Source organism: Giraffa tippelskirchi, chromosome 1, assembly GCF_054371585.1.
Source record: "Giraffa tippelskirchi isolate mGirTip1 chromosome 1, T2T-mGirTip1v1.2.pri, whole genome shotgun sequence".
In the NCBI taxonomy this organism is placed as follows: domain Eukaryota; kingdom Metazoa; phylum Chordata; class Mammalia; order Artiodactyla; family Giraffidae; genus Giraffa; species Giraffa tippelskirchi.
The window spans coordinates 128,110,806-128,127,132 of record NC_137275.1 but is presented as its reverse complement, the minus strand read 5'-3'; the positions used below and the strand labels follow the sequence as shown (position 1 = coordinate 128,127,132).

Sequence of the window (16,327 nt, the reverse complement as noted above, 5' to 3'; positions counted from 1 at the left end):
ATTTTGTTTATATATATACACACATATATGTATGTATGTGTATATGTTTATCAGTTCAGTTCAGTTCAGTCTCTCAGTCATGTCTGACTCTCTGTGACCGCATGAATTGCAGCACTCCAGGCCTCTCTGTCCATCACCAACTCCCAGAGTCTACCCAAACCCATGTCCATCGAGTCAGTGATGCCATCCAACCATCTCATCCTCTGTCGTCCCCTTCTCCTCCTGCCCCCAATCCTACCCAGCATCAGGGTCTTTTCCAGTGAGTCAACTCTTTGCATGAGGTGGCCAAAGTATTGGAGTTTCAGCTTCAACATCAGTCCTTCCAATGAACACCCAGGACTGATCTCCTTTAGGATGGATTGATTGGATCTCCTTGCAGTCCAAGGGACTCTCAAGAGTCTTCTCCAACACCACAGTTCAAAAGCATCAATTCTTTGGCGCTCAGCTTTCTTCACCGTCCAACTCTCACATCCATACATGAATACTGGAAAAACCATAGCCTTGACTAGATGGACTTTTGTTGGCAAAGTAATGTCTCTGCTTTTAAATATGCCATCTAGGTTGGCCATAACCTTCTTTCCAAGGAGTAAGTGTCTTTTAATTTCATGGCTGCAATCACCATCAGCAGTGATTTTGGAGCCCCAAAAAATAAGGTCTGACACTGTTTCCACTGTTTCTCCATCTATTTGCCATGAAGTGATTGGACCAGATGCCATGATCTTAGTTTTCTGAACGTTGAGCTTTAGCAAGATGTGATATACACACACACACACACACACACACAGCACACAATGGAATATTAGTCATAAAAAAGATATCATTTCACACCTGATCAGATGGCTGATTCAAATAGGTGTGAAGTGATATCTTATTGTGTTTTTTAATTTTCGTTTCACTATCTTTTCTCCATTGAGTGTTCTTGGCTTTCATGTGAAATGAATGGGATTAGAGATGACCGGGAGTGACTATGTTCTTGATCATATATGCATAGGTTTATTTCTGGGTTCTTATTTCTGTTCCATTGATCTATGTGTATGTTTTTATGCCAGTACCATACTCTTTTGATTACTGTAGCTTTATAATATAGTTTGTAACTAAGAAGTATGATGCCTCTACCTTTGCTCTTCTTTCTCAACATTGTTTTGACTATCTGGGATCTTTCGTGGTTCCGTATGAATTTTAGAATTGTTATTTTTATTCTGTAAAAAAATGCCATTGACAATTATCACCTTTATTCAACCCTTGATGAATGAATGTCTCTTGACATTAAGTATCAAGAGAGATACAGGTTCTCGCTCTTGCTTTGGAGATCACCTCTCTAATGGGTCTCTAACAGTGCTCCCTCATCCAGCTGAAAAGAGAGGCTCTTCAGATAGTCAGCAGGCTGGGATATTTTCAAGTTTCAGTTTATCTCTGTGTATAAAGAATGTACATCTTAACTGAAAGAGTAAAATGTGAAGCAAGCCTAAGGATTGTGGAGTATTTTGAGGACATTTCCAGAGGAGTCAATGTGCTCATATAAGGATCCCCTGCTTCCTTCAGAGTCTGAGAGTTTCCTTGGGTCCTGTCTGGATGCCTTCCTTACTCTGGATACTGAACCATGGTTCTCTCTCCAGGTCATGTCTAATCCCATCCCTTTTTTATCCCCTGTTCCCTAATGACTCCACAGGAGAATTTGGGCCTCTGAGAAGAGGATTTTTAGTATCTTCCTGCTAAAGACACCAACACTGGATTTTACCAAGGGTTGAATAGTGTCTGGGAATGTGGAACCCCTTACAACCCTTCATTCGTTTCAACCACTGTTCTCCTTTCGTCTTTTCTCAGTATCAGTGAGTAGCTGGAAAGGCAGTGCTGTCATTCAGGCCAGGACTTCAGCACTGTTTTCTCAGTCCTATTCTAGGTCAGTGATTGGCTCTTTGCAGCTAGATCCCTGCCCTCTCAGAATTATGAGAGAGTCTGAGCTGAATTCAGCAGTGAAGCTGAAGAAGATTGCTGCGCACTCAGAATCTGCCCCTTTCCACCGCTGCACCCCTTATCCTGAGCAGCATGTGCAGAACTTATTGGTGCATCTGTACATGGGTTGATGACGTTGAGCGGTGAGGCAGATGTGCAGCAGCACCACAGTAGTCAGTGGGACAACCAGTACCCTAGTGGAAGTTGCTAGGTTTGCCTGTCACACTTTTTTTCCTTCTGCTTTCTTTTTCTCTTTTGGCCACACTGCAGGGCATGTGGGATCCTGGACTGCCAGGGAAGTCCCTGCCTGTTGTACTTTTGTAAGGCTCACTGGTAAACAAAACAATAAAATTCTAATGGGACAGTTTATTACTTATACACAGCAAAGCAAGACCAGTTGTGTGTTAGCTCCTAGTCTCACAGGATGGCACTTCCCCTGAGTGGCCAGATGGTGGATGGCAGAGGTGGTGAGCCACTCAGCTGTGGAGAAGCCAACTCTCAACCATGGCCAAGTGGTCTGATAGCTGAACCCAAGGGGATTGAGGTGGAAAGTCACATGATTTCATTCTCGGAAACCAGGGAGGTGGATGAGAACCTGCTTTGTTACAGCCTATTGTAACATAGCTTTTGTCCTTGTGTTTCAAGACCTGCAGGGTCAGACCCAGTCAAGACTCGTGCAGCCTTAAGTGAAGTCAAAGTGGTCCAAATGAGAGATATACAAGGTCGTTAGAGGCGGGAGCAGGTCTGTTCCTCTACAGATGAGAGGATCAAAGAAAAGGTGAATAGGGGACTGAAGATATGGTAAGGTAAAGCCTAGGTGAGAAAAGATGTTTCTGTAATTTGGGGGCCTCTGTAAATAATGTAGACAACGTTTCTATGAGTAAAGATAAAAATAGGCACTGAGAAGAGTGTGAATATCACTTTGAAGCAAGAAAAAATATATTATAACCTGTTTTCATGAGAACCTTAACTGTCTTTAGGAAAACATCAGCTCAGCTTTTCAAAGCTAAGATTATAAGATTTTGATGTTCTGATGGCTTATAAAAATGCTGAAAAACAACAACTGTGGGCACATCACAGTGTCACAGTTCAGTTTAAATTCTCTGTCAAGTTAATTGGTATTTACTTGCTTCTTGAGTCAGGGGTCAGGGTTTCCTTTGAGACAGCACTCCAGCTGAAACATACAGTAAGCAACTAACATTTCACTTCCAAAGCACTCAAGTCTGCAGGTACCATTTTTATAACATCTTCTGTATAATTCTGATGATAATGGATTCAAGCCTGGAAAGAAAGTGAATGGAAAGATTATTCACTATAGACCTTTCTGTACTATAGAATGACTAGCCCTTCCATTTTTGTCAAAGTGGATTCCAAGAGACTTGGTCATAGTCTGATACTATAATTGAAAAAATTTAAAAAGCTACGGATTGAATTATGTCCTCCCCAGGTTCATATATTGAAACCATAATTCCCCAATGTGACTGTTCTTGGAGATAGGAACTTTAGAGGTAACAGTAAAGTTAAATGAGGTTATAAGAGGGGGAGCCTAGTCCAATAGAATTGGTGGCCTTTTTGATAGAAAATACAGAAAGAAGATGGCTGCCTGCAATCTAGGAAGGTAGCTCTTATCAGAAACTGAGTTGGTCTTCAGTTGCTCTTGGACTTTCCAGCCTCTGGATCTGTGAGAAAATAAATTTTGTTTAGGCCTTGCCATGCATGATATTTTGCTATGGTAGTCTGAACTGACTGAGACAATTAATAACTTGGAACTTTGCCCAAATTGATTGAATAATAAACTCTATAAACAAGTTACCTATGTATATAGTCATTAACAAAATATTTAATTATTTGTTCATTCCCAAGCCAGTTTTTTATAAGTCCAGATGCTGTTTAGATTCAGATTTGAGTATGATACTGCAAAGAATATTTGGTCTTGGCAAAAAAGGAAGCACAAAAGATGCATGAGAGAGAAGAAAATATGACAAGTCCAGTGAGATATATGCAACATGGAGTGGTGGTGTGAGTTCAGAGGAGGATGGAAGCAATTCTGAGGATGGGATGTATTACTGGAGCCCAAGGCGTTTGAGCTGGGCCTACAGTTAGTGGACATGTAACTCTATAGAATTGTCAGAATATGAATGTTTCTTTTCATATGTAAGAGAGTGTTGAAAGGAGAAAGAATGCTAAAATTTGGCCATCTGTGGAAATTTTGAGTAAGCGTTTACCCCATTTATTTTGCCTGGAGCTTCCCTGGTGGCTCAGACCATAAAGAATCCACCTGCCAATGCAAGAGATCCAGGTTCTATCTCTGGGTCAGAAAGATTCCCTGGAGAAGGGAATGGCAATCCACTCCAGTATTCTTGCCTGGAAAATCCCATGGACAGAGGAACCTGGCAGGCTATAGTCCATGGGGTTGCAAAGAGTCAGACATGACTAAGTGACTAACACACACCGGAAAAAAGGAGGAGGTCAGGGTTACTAGGTTAGCAAGATGGATGCCTAAGAAGATGTGAAGTAAGTGGTCTATATGTGAAATTTGTAATGATCTCTATAAAGAAACAAGAAGTTCCTATAAAAATAATAAGCTATGGGCATGTATACAGCACTGAAGGGAATAGTGTAGACTCTATGCAGTTGTTCACCATCTAGAGGCCATGGATTCATTGACATGAGCCATAGTGGAATTGTAGTGGCCTGTAGAGCTTCTAGAGGTCTGGATTCTATAGATTCTTAAATCTAGCCTGTTGAGTCACATGATCTGAACATCTGGTTCATCTGCCTAGAGAATACATAAGAGATTGAGAAATTAAGTAGGACCCTTCAACATATGGATGTGAACTGATTCAATAACACTAAATGAAGAGACTTCTCAAGATAAGATTTTCAAAGTCAGTAATGGATGCGGTCAAACTAGAGTATGAGGCTGGCCGGTGTTCTCCCCCACATTTCTCCAGCTGCTACCTCATCTAATCAGACATTTCTTATGTCACATAAAGCCCATCAAATCTCTTGGATTGATGGCAGTTCCTAATCTGTTTTCCTGTGTACCTGAGGGATCTACAAATGATAAGTTAACTATGAGTAATTTGAGTATATTAGAAAGCTTTAAAAATTATGTTATTACTATTTGCTGGTATTGACTACTATACCTAGGCATGTTCCTGAGTAGAGATACAACAATAGTAGCAAAACAAAATGGAGTATTACTAATAAAAATATAATGATAACTCTCATAAGTCAGGAACTATACATATGTATAGGCATATTCTATACATTATTTTATTTAATCCTTGCAAGACTCTGAAGTTATTATTATTTCCATTTGGTAAATGAAGATATTACATTTCAGAGATGCTCAGACTTTTGCCTCAAACTGTACAGCTGCAGTTTGGAGAGCCAAGATTCAAGGTCAGGCCTTGCTGACATCAAAGATGATTGATGCTTTTTCTACTTCAAAAATTAAAGGGTTTATGGTGGGAGTACATTCATAGGTTTATGTAGTGCAATTGCTATTCTAGACAAGGATTCTCCCAGGAAGATTCCCATTTTACCTGCTAGTGCTGTAGCCCAAAAGATGAGAAACACAAACACAGTGAAGGGAGACTCCATGGCTGGCACTTTCTTGTTGAGGAGGCTCCTGGCAGGGTCTGATGCAGGCTGTCCTAGAGCAGAGAGGGAAATATGAGCATGCCATTCAGCACAAACCTCTCAGGTCGGGGAATGATCTGCTCCAGGTAGATATGCTACACCGACCTCCCCTGAGGCAGCTGAGCTGGCAATGTTTATATGAGGAAAAAACAGCCAGCCCTTTCCTGTTTGACAGCTTTTCCTATTGGCAAAGGCACTGCTCACCCCTTGGAAAACCTGGGTTTTCCAAAAGACTAACAGAGACCTGTTTTTAAAAATTTCTTTTATTTTTATCTATTTTAAATAAATAAAATTAATTGTTTGACTTTTATGTTACAACAGAAATGCAATTTTAGAAAATTCATAAAATATTGAGAATTACAAGGAAAGAAGTTACACTTGAGCCCCACCTCTTCAGACACAACCTGTGTGTTTCTCAAGAAAGTTGATTTTATATCTAGTTTTTTGTTTAATATTTTATCTTGTATAATTACAGACATGATATACCCATATTTATGTGTTCTGCTTTTGTGAGGTTCAGTTCAGTTCAGTCGCTCAGATGCGTCCAACTCTTTGCGACCCCATGCACTGCAGAATGCCAGGCTTCCCTGTGCATCACCAACTCCCGGAGCTTGCTCAGACTCATGTCCATTGAGTTGGTGATGGCATTCAATCATCTCATTCTTTGTTGTCCCTTTCTCCTCCTGCCTTCAATCTTTCCCAGCATCAGGGTCTTTTCCAGTGAGTCAGTTCTTTGAATCAGGTGGCCAAAGTATTGAAGTTTCAGCTTCAGCATCAGTCCTTCCAGTGAATATTCAGGACTGATTTCCTTTAGGATGGACTGGTTGGATCTCCTTGCTGTCAAATGGACTCTCAAGAGTCTTCTCCAACACCACAGTTCAAAAGCATCAATTCTTCAGCGCTCAGCTTTCTTTATAGTCCAACTCTCACATCCATACATGACTACTGGAAAAACGTTAGCTTTGACTAGACAGACCTTTGTTGACAAAGCAATGTCTCTGCTTTTTAATGTGCTGTCTAGGTTTGTCATAGCTTTTCTTCCAAGGAGCAAGCTCTTTTAATTTCATAGCTGCAGCCACCATCTGCAGTGATTTTGGAACTCCCCAAAATAAAGTCTGACACTGTTTCCACTGTTTCCCCATCTATTTCCCATGAAGTGATGGGACTGGATGCCATGATCTTAGTTTTCTGAATGTTGAGTTTTAAGGCAACTTTTTCACTCTCCTCTTTCACTTTCATCAAGAGGCTCTTTAGTTTTTCGCTTTCTGCCATACGGGTGTTGTCATCTGCATATCTGAGGTTGTTGATATTTCTCCCGGCACTCTTGATTCCAGCTTGTGCTTCATCCAGCCTGACATTTCACATGATATATGCATCATGATAAGGTGATATGTGCATAAATATTTTCTGTGTCATTTTAAACTTCATAAAATTAAAAAAGCTGTGCAATGTTTTATTAAGACCATTTTAAAATAGCTGTCACTATTTTAAAAAACATCTTTATTGAAGTAGAGATGACAAAACTGCAGATATTAAAGTGTACAGTTTGATAAATTTTGACACATACATTGTTGAATGTGAAACCATCATCATATTCAAGATAATGAACATATCTGCTTCTTCCAACCATTCTTCATGACTTTTTCCTCACCAGTTTTACTGAGGTATAATTAATGAGAAAAAGTGCATGTATTTAAAGGAGTAAAATGTGATGATTTTAAGTATGTATACATTGCAAAATGATTACCACAATCAAGTTAATTAACATATCTCTCACCTCAGATAGTTACCATTTTGTGTGTGTGTGGTGAAAATATTTAAGATTTAGTCTTGCAGCAAATTTTAAATATTCAATATGGTGTTATTAGCTAGAGTCACCATGCTGTACCTTAGATCCCCAGTACTTCTTCATCTTGTGATTGGGAGTTTGTTCCCTTTGACCAACATGTCTCCCTTCCAGACACCTGGAAACTGCCATTTTACTTTCTGGTTTTCTGAATTTGAGTTTTTTGAGATTTTGCATCTAAGCGAGATCATATGGTATTTGTCTATGTTGAGTATTTTTTCACTCAGTGTGATGTCCTCTAGGTTTATCTATGTTGTCACAAGTGGCATGATTTCCTTTCTTTTTATGGCTGAATATCATTCAGTATGTATGTACATACTGAGTGGTAGGTATGTACATTTTCTCTATCCACTTAGTGTTGTTGGTCACTGAGGTAGTGTCTATATCCTGACTATTGTTAGTAATGAATGTAAGTGTGCAGATGATTCTGAGATATCATTTTAATTTACTTTGAATACGTACTGAGAAATGGAATTGGTGAATCACATTGCAGTTCTAATTTTGTTTTTTTGAGGAACCTCTGTAGTGTTGTCTATAGAGGCTATATCAGTGGTGCTCAAATGTTCCTTTTTCTCTATGTCCTTGCTAATATTTGCTATCTCTTGTCTTTTTAATAATAAACATCCCAACAGGTGTGAAAATATCATTGGATTTTAAAAAATTATTTATTTATTTATTTGGCTGTGCTGTGGGAGCCTTTTCTCCAGTTGCAGGGAGCATGGGCTACTCTCTAGCCATGGTACATGGGCTTCTCATTGCAGTGGCTTCTCTTGTGTGGAGCATAGGCTTTAGAGTGTTCAGGCTTCAGTAGTTGTGGCACAAAGCCTCAGTAGTTGCAGCTCCTGAGCTCTACAGCACAGGCTCAATAGTTGTGGTGTGCCAGTCTCCTGCATTTACCACTGAGCCACCAGGGAAACATGTCCTTGGATTTTGATTTGCATTTCCCTGATGACTAGTGATGTTGAGAAGCTTATCTGCCCATTGGTCATTTGTATGTCTTCTGTAGAAAACTGTCTATTCAGGTCCTTTGCCTATTTTTAATTAGCTTTTTAAATTTTGCTGTCAAGTTGTGTGAGCTTTTTTGTATATTTTGGATATTAATACCTTGTAGATATATGATTTGTAACCATTTCTCCCATTGCATAGGTTGCCTTTTCATTTTGTTGATAGCTTCTTTTGCTCTACAGAAATTCTTTAGTTTGATGTAGTCCTACTTATTTTTGTTTTTGTTGTATGTGCTTTAGATTTCATGTTAAAAACATAATTGCCAAGACCAATACCATGGAGTTATTTCCTCATGTTTTATTCTAGGAGTTTATGCTTTCAGGTCTTACATTTAAGTCTTCAATACATTTTGAGTTAATTACTGTGTATGCTGTAAGATAAGGGTCCAATTTCATCCTTTTGCATGTGGCTATCCAATTTTCCCAACATCATTTTATTTTTTATAGAAGTATAGTTGATTTACAATGTTATGTTCATTTTGCTATATGACAAAGTGATTGTTTTATATATATATATATATACATATATATATATATATATACATTCTTTAAAAAATTCTTTTCCATATAGTTTATCTCAGGATGTAAAATATAGTTCCCTGTGCTATACAGTAGGACCCTGTTGTTTATTCATTCCATATATAATAATTTGCATATGCTAACCCCAGACTTACAGATGGTTGTATGCCCAGGATTAGGATTGCTCAACACTATTTATTAAATACATCATAGATTTCCTATTGTGTATTCCTTGGCAACCTTGTCAGATATTAGTTTACTGAATGTATTTGGGCTTAGCTGGGCTGTTCATTCTGTTCCATTGGTATGTATCTATTTTTATGCTAGTTCCATACTATTTTGATTACTGTTGTGATTGTATTTGGGAGATGATTAGGTTGTGAAGGAGGCGCCTTCTTGAAAGGAATCTGTGCCCTTACAAAAGAAGCTCTGGAGAGATCTTTTGTCCCTTCCACCATGTGAAGTTACAGTGAGAAAACAGACCCTCACCAAACACTGAATCTGTTTGCACCATGGTCTTGGACTTCCCAGCCTCTAGAACTGTGAGAAATCAATGTCTTTTGTTGATAAGCCACCTGTCTTAACCACTCATCCTTAGAGAATCCCAGGAGATCTCACTCCTGGGGAAGGCCTGAGGCATATTGCCATGGCCCAGCTTAACATACACCCATCCCCTTAGGTGGAAGCACACATATCAAAAGGAAGATCAAGGTCAATGAAAGGAGGAAGCCTTTCAGGTATGATGAAGGGACATGTTTCTGATCCTAGAACTTCCCAGCAGAAGATGGGAAGAGCCTTGTTTCAAGCTGAGGTGGATGGTTGGAGTTCAGTGTGACCCATTCTGCCATATAGGGCTGATGGGAGAATCCATGGAAGTCAGAATCATGGAAGTCCATTGCTGCCATCTCCTTAGCAACTGGGGGACATCAGACCAGAGGAACAAAGGGTGTGAGCACAGCAGCTTCTGTGATCACTGGGAAACTTGACCTAAATCTTGGCTCTTCTTGGGCATGGTCCAGAACCCTCCACTCTTTCACCAGGTTCCTCTAACTGTATGTTGGGGCGGGACTTAGAGTGAGGATTAAGATCATAGTTTCAGTGTGTCTAACAGCCTGCAAGCTCTGAGCAAGAACTTCAGACCAAAACATAAGTCCAAACCCATGTAGGAAAAAAGATTTAACCAGCTGGTTACATATAACCATGACATGAGGATACTAAAGAAATCCCTGTTTGGACCTGGAGAAGTTCAGAGAAGAAAGTGGGGTCTGGTTGTCGCAAGCAATCAAGAGACACTTCTGCCTGGAAGGGGCTGTGTAATCAGGTGAATCCATTATTGCCTTTAGCAAGATTCGATTACGTTTGAAGTCTTAGGACATTCTGTGAGGAGATGTTGGCTTGGAACTGGTCCCTGGCCACACGCAAGGAAGAATGTTCTCAGTGCTTTCTTTCAAGATCAGATGCCCTTATGCCACTGGCCAGATGCCCAGAAGTCCCTTGGGCTAGTTTGCCTTCTTCCTTAGCTTCAGACAGATTGTATATAGAACATGACTTTTTCCTTTGGGCATTTGAGTCTCTTCCTGGTCCTTGAATTTCCTAGCACAATTGTAGCAAACGGGGCTGTCCTTATCGCCATGGATTTCTGTGAGGGCTGCGAGAAAGGCAGTTCTACAACACTGGTCATGGACCTGGTGTGTGACAAATCCTCAGCCTTACGCATAACTCTGAGCAGATCAGCAGCCCACCCTGCCCTTACTCAGACTCGTGTCTGTAAGAAGTGAGTTACAGACCAAATGTGGGGAAAATACAGAAGGGCCATGATCACTGTGAGCGTGGAGGGGAAATCTAGCATGGGGCATGGAAATGGAGAGCTCTAGAGAGCAGGAAACCAGGAAGGTTCAGTTCAGTTTAATTCAGGGTGGCCAACATTAGTGGCGCTTTATGCCAGGCCCTTTGCTGGGTTCCAGGGACATAGAGAATAGAGAAGATTCCTACACTCACAGTTGCATGGGTCATAGGTTATAATTTTCATATAATGAGGTAAAGGGCTTCCCTGGTTGCACAGATGGTAAAGAATCCTCCTGCAATGCAGGAGACCTGGTTTCCATCCCTGGGTTTCATCCCTGGAGAAGGGAATGGCTACCCACTCTAGTATTCTTGCTTGGAGAATTCCATGGACAGAGGAGCCTGGTGGGCTATAGTCCATGGGGTTGCAAAGAGTTAGACATGACTGAGTGACTCAACTAATACACACATAATGAAGTAAAAGCTGTGAAAAGGAATTATGTACAGAATGCTATGGAAACTTGGGGCACCAAACTGAGCTTTGAGAGAAGCAGGGAAGGCTTCCTGGAGGAGTTGAATCTTTAAGGGTAAGTAGGAATTATCCAGGAAGTACAGGAAAGAGGGCTCTAGGAAAGATCGGTAGATCCACAGACTCAGGGTGCAGAGGTAGAAAAGTCTGGTGTGCAGGTGTGAACACATATTTAGGTATTATTGGACCATGGGGTGTGGTTATGGATGAGGTTGTAGTGGGTGGTAGAGACATGTTACAAAGGTCTATGAGTGAAATTTTATTAATTTATTTAATTTTACTTTTTACTGAAGTATAGTTGATGGACAGTATTTCAGGTATACCACTATTTGGAATCAATTTTAGGTCTACAGTTCTCCCAATGTGAAGAACATAGGCCATTGAAGTAATTGTTTAAGAAAACACTGATTGGTGGTAAATAATTTGTAAGATGATTTTGTTAGGGAAAATTTGTCTTTTCCCCATAAAAGTGAAAAGGAACAAAAGAAAAATACTTAAAAATTCTTGTTTAGAGAACAGCTGAAAAATGTTAAAATTTTTGGGGTGCTCTTATTTCTGTTCCATTGATCTATGTGCCTGTTTTTATTCTAGTACCATACTGTTTTGATTACTATAGCTTTATGATATAGTTTATAATTAAGAAGCATGATGCCTCCAGCTTTGTTCTTCTTTCTCAGCATTGTTTTGAGTATTTGAGATCTTTTCTGGTTCCATATTATTTTTAGAATTGTTATTTCTATTCTGTAAAAATGCCATTGGAAATTAGCATATAACCCCTTTTCAACTGTTGATGAATGAATGGTTCTTGGCATTAAGTGTCCATAATTACCGAGGGCACAATCAGAGACACAACCAGATATTATGAAGTTTTGATGAAACAAGAAAACTTGCAGTTCTGCTGAACGGATTGAACCTGAATCTGATCAAGCCTGTGGATCCAGTTGCCTATCTTCAGGAAATACGAGGACAGAGGTACAAGTTAAACCTCACCATGAGTGAGTACCCATTCAGCAAAATTCAGGTTGTGGGTAAATCTACAGGTCAGGTGTCCTAGGCTACTTAACAGGTAAATTGTAAGAGAGCAGGAGGGAGAACACTCAGATAAAAAGAGACCAAAAGATATATCAAGTAAAAAATAAGCAAGATGAAATTTTATTTTTGTAAGAATGGTGAGTTGTCTGGTAGAAATAGAAATTCAAGGACATGATTACAATAAAAGTCAAGGGTTGTGGTAACTTGAGGGGGTTATGACTGGGATGGGGTTGTAAGGAGGTATTTCTGGGGTGCTGCAGAGATGTGTTTTTTATCTGAGTAGTGTTTACTATGGGGTTAAGCATATAATAATTTGTGAAGCTCTGCATTTGTCTTGTAGGTTTTTCATATATGTGTTATATATTTTACAACAAAAAGTTCTATTTTTTTTTTTTAAAAGGGAATTAATGAGAAAGCAACATAACTTAGGAGATGTGTGTGCATATGCTATGAGTCTGGTTGGAAGGATGAGACATGGCAGAAGAAGTGACACTTATTCCTCCAAAGAAGAAAGAAAAGAAGAAAAATACATATACATTTACAGACATATGCTTGCTTATTGAGTGAGTAGGCTGGTAATAGGGTCAGTGGTAAACATTTAAAACCCTCTGACATCTCTTTTTTCTGAACCAGAAACCAAGTTACGTGCCGAGAGTAGGATGGACTGTGGTGGATGGGGAGGTCAAATAGCCTCTGAAGTGAGAGGAGTGACCTCATGTCTAAACTCAGCTTGCTTGCAGTGTTGTATGGTATTCTACAGTGGCTTTCAGAAGCTCAGGAGTTTCTACTGGGCGGATCTGTGGCTGAATCTTCTTCCATGTAATGTGATAGAAGAAAAATAACTTAGTGTCTTAGAAAAAAAATTGTTGTGATGCCATCTGGGTCATAGAATTACCCAGGAAAATGAAAGATGAAAAGTTAATGTTTGCCATGGGTTAAATTGCGATCCTCCAAGGATGTTGAAGTCCTAAACTCTGGTACCTGTGAATGTGACCTTATTTGGAAATGAAGTCTCTGCAGATGTTTGAGTTGAAAAATCATTAGGATGGGCCCTAATTCAATATGACTGTTTCCGTATAAGAGGGCAAAATTGGACACAGGTACAAACACATACGGAGGGAAGACAATATGAAGACCTGGGGAGAACACCATCTACCAGCCATGGAATGCCAGGGACTGCCAGGAGCTGGGAGAGGGGCTTGGAGCACATCCTTCCTTCACAGGCCTCAGAAAGAAGCAGTTCTGAAGACAGCTTGATTTCAGACCTCTAGCCTCCAGAGCTGTGAGACAATACAATTCTTCTGTTTAAGCCCCACAGGTTGTATTGCTTTATTATGGCAGCCTTAGGACTTAATCCAGTGCTCTAGAAAAAATATTGGGTTTGGGTGTTGTGATGGATATGTGATGTACATGGGCCATGCTCTCATTGAACTTGTAGTCAAGTGATGAAGCAACTACTAAATCAAAAAACATATATACACAAATTCTAATATTTTATATGCTAATAATGAAAAAAGATCCTGTGAGAAAATTTAACAGGGGAGAAAATAATTTAGGTGGGGAGTATCCAGGAAAATTTTTTCCATGGAGAACACTGAGAATATCTCTTTAAATGAGTAAATGTTAGGTGAAGACTGGGGGGCAGGGATGCAGATTTCCAGGACGTGTGCACAGCATGGGTAGAAGCTGTGAGGTGAGCTTGTTTCAGAAAAGTAAAGCCCAGTCAGGTGGACCGTGTGAGACGGTGGGTGTTGTGGTCCTTTAATGGACCGGAACTTGGGGGTACAGAGTCAATGATAAGAAAGTGAAAGAAGGAAGAAAAGAGGCTGATATTCCCTAATTTACACAGCGTGTCATTGTAAGTCTAGACAAAGAGTTAGTTCCATCTACATAGGCACGGGGCGCCCTCTCGAAGAGGTCTTGAAAGCTCGGGTGACTAAGTAGACATAGAGGACACCTGTGCTCCGTGGAAGCAGCCTGAAAGGGGGAGAGAGAGAGAGAGAGAGAGAGAAATGAAGAAAGACACGGGGACCAGTGTTCTGATGGAACAAAGGCGTTTGTTTATTCAGCATATTGTGGGCATATATATACTGTCTTACAAGATAGCCTTTTCAGCAGAGACAGGGATAAAAAAAATCTTACAAGTTATTCAGGAAGCTTGAGGCTAGAATCATTTTCTTTCTTTTTTTTTTAATAGTACACATACTTAGAATCATTTTCAAGAGAGGGGATTGTAAAAGTTACTTGCCATATCAGAAGGGAAGAGAGTTGTAAATGGCTACTTTTCACCGTATGGAAAGGCTACTTTCCATACAAATGAGATACATAAATTCCTATTATTCTGGGAACCGTGTGTGGTTCATCTAGCATCTGCATTCAAGTGCTAATGAGGAACAAAGGATTTATGCAAGACCAAAAACAGCATACAGGAAGCCTCCTGTTAAATGCTTCCTTACAAGTAGGCACATGAGATGGGTAGGGCTGAGGGAGGCAGTTGGGCCAGGTGGGGGGCTTGTTGTCCATGGAGGCAGTTTCTACTTTAGCCCAATGGGAGGACAGTGAAAGGTTTTACGTGTGGCAAATGCATGATCCAATTTCAGTTCTATAAAGGTCATTTGATAACTGCATGAAAGAGGAGCAATAAATATGTAAAAATGACATGGGACACCAGTTAAGAGGCCATTTCCCTAGTCTTACGACAAATGCTCCTTGCCTGTTCCATGGTGCATGGAGCCTCGGCAGATGAGGGACCACAGTCACCGCAGGCTCCTGGGAGGCCATACCCTCCAGAGGACAAGTCACCGTTTCACTGGAATGCAGGCAGCAAGTTGTGCTGGGAGAAGGTGTAAAGCAGCAGGAGCTGGGGGTTCTCAGGGCGTGGCGGCAAGAGTTAGAGGCCAAGAAGCTTGGCTGGAGAAGAGGAGATCAGAGCCAGATGGGGTGCATGAACGTATTTCTGGCTGCACTTGTTGCTCCAGGCTGGAGAGTGGTTCTCATATCCCTAAGTGCACTCATGCTCACTTGGTCATTTCCCCAAATTCGTGTCTTTCACTTTTTCTTTACTTTTTTTTGTTCTGCAATTCTTTTTAGGAGTCTTCCCCAGCTTTGTAATCAAAATCATATCACACACTTCCTGAAGCTGGAATGCATGAGGCCAAAGTGATACATGTATATAAATTTTCATGGGTGTGAAAAGCACACAGGAGGGAGTGATGGAAGAATTTGTTCCTGTCCTGGTCCTTTTGCTCTCCTGTTAGAGGAGCCCTATTTCTCCCATCTCTAGATTTTTTCTTCTCTAGTTTTAGTTTTAAATGTCTTCTTCTGTCTCTGAGTCTAACCGTCCCCGAAGTGTACATTTTACAAATGACATTTTACAAGAATTGCTTTGCTTGGCCCCACCACAAGCCTCTGTAATAGGAAGCATTAATGGTGTACAGCCTGTTTTACAGGGGAGAGAACTGACATTTGGAAAGGCAAAGCAAGTGCCTTACTGAAAGCTCATCAAGCTGAGTCCAGATCTAAACTTGGATTGTCTGATTCTGGGTTCTGTATTCTTTAGATAAGATCAGATAAAGGTTTTGTAAAGCTTAAAATGCACTGTAAACTCTCAGGCACTCTTGACCTTCAGTCCCTCAAAGCAAGAGTTCTAACACAAACTCTTTGTAGATTCCAGCATTGAAGACTCATGTTGATGGTGTTATAGGACTTTGCCCTGCTCTGTGGGAAGCTCTGATTTCCCTAAATAGATTTCAGCCACATTATAACTGGGCTGGACCATTCTTTAATTATTCTGTATGCACAAGCCATGTAAATTGTGTTGCTGCCATTTGTGATACGTATAAACTCGAGAAAGTCCTTTTTTCTACTCAAGCTTCATGTTCTTTGCATTTTAAAACAAAGAGAGATATCTACCTGGCATTTCTTTTTTTCAAGGTGAGAGATTGAAGACAGCTATCAAAAACACACTGTCAGCTAAGTAGGGTAGCGTTACAGTTCTCTGCATACTATAAGCAT

The 16,327-nt window shown here is 40.3% G+C and overlaps 1 long non-coding RNA gene across 6 annotated transcripts in view; it reads left to right on the top strand.

Moving 5' to 3' along the window:
• Positions 1 to 16,327, top strand: part of LOC145508237 (uncharacterized) — a 49,228-nt gene that overhangs the window by 30,734 nt on the left and 2,167 nt on the right. The window contains exons 3-6 of one of the 6 annotated variants that reach the window (XR_014055444.1): positions 2,599 to 2,731; positions 9,650 to 9,707; positions 12,098 to 12,253; positions 12,714 to 12,840. This is a non-coding gene — a long non-coding RNA (uncharacterized LOC145508237). Of the gene's footprint in view, positions 1 to 2,598; positions 2,755 to 9,649; positions 9,708 to 9,898; positions 10,292 to 12,097; positions 12,254 to 12,713; positions 13,629 to 16,327 lie in introns of those variants that run through there. The other 5 variants (XR_014055447.1, XR_014055445.1, XR_014055448.1 and 2 more) reach the window with 5 other exon arrangements.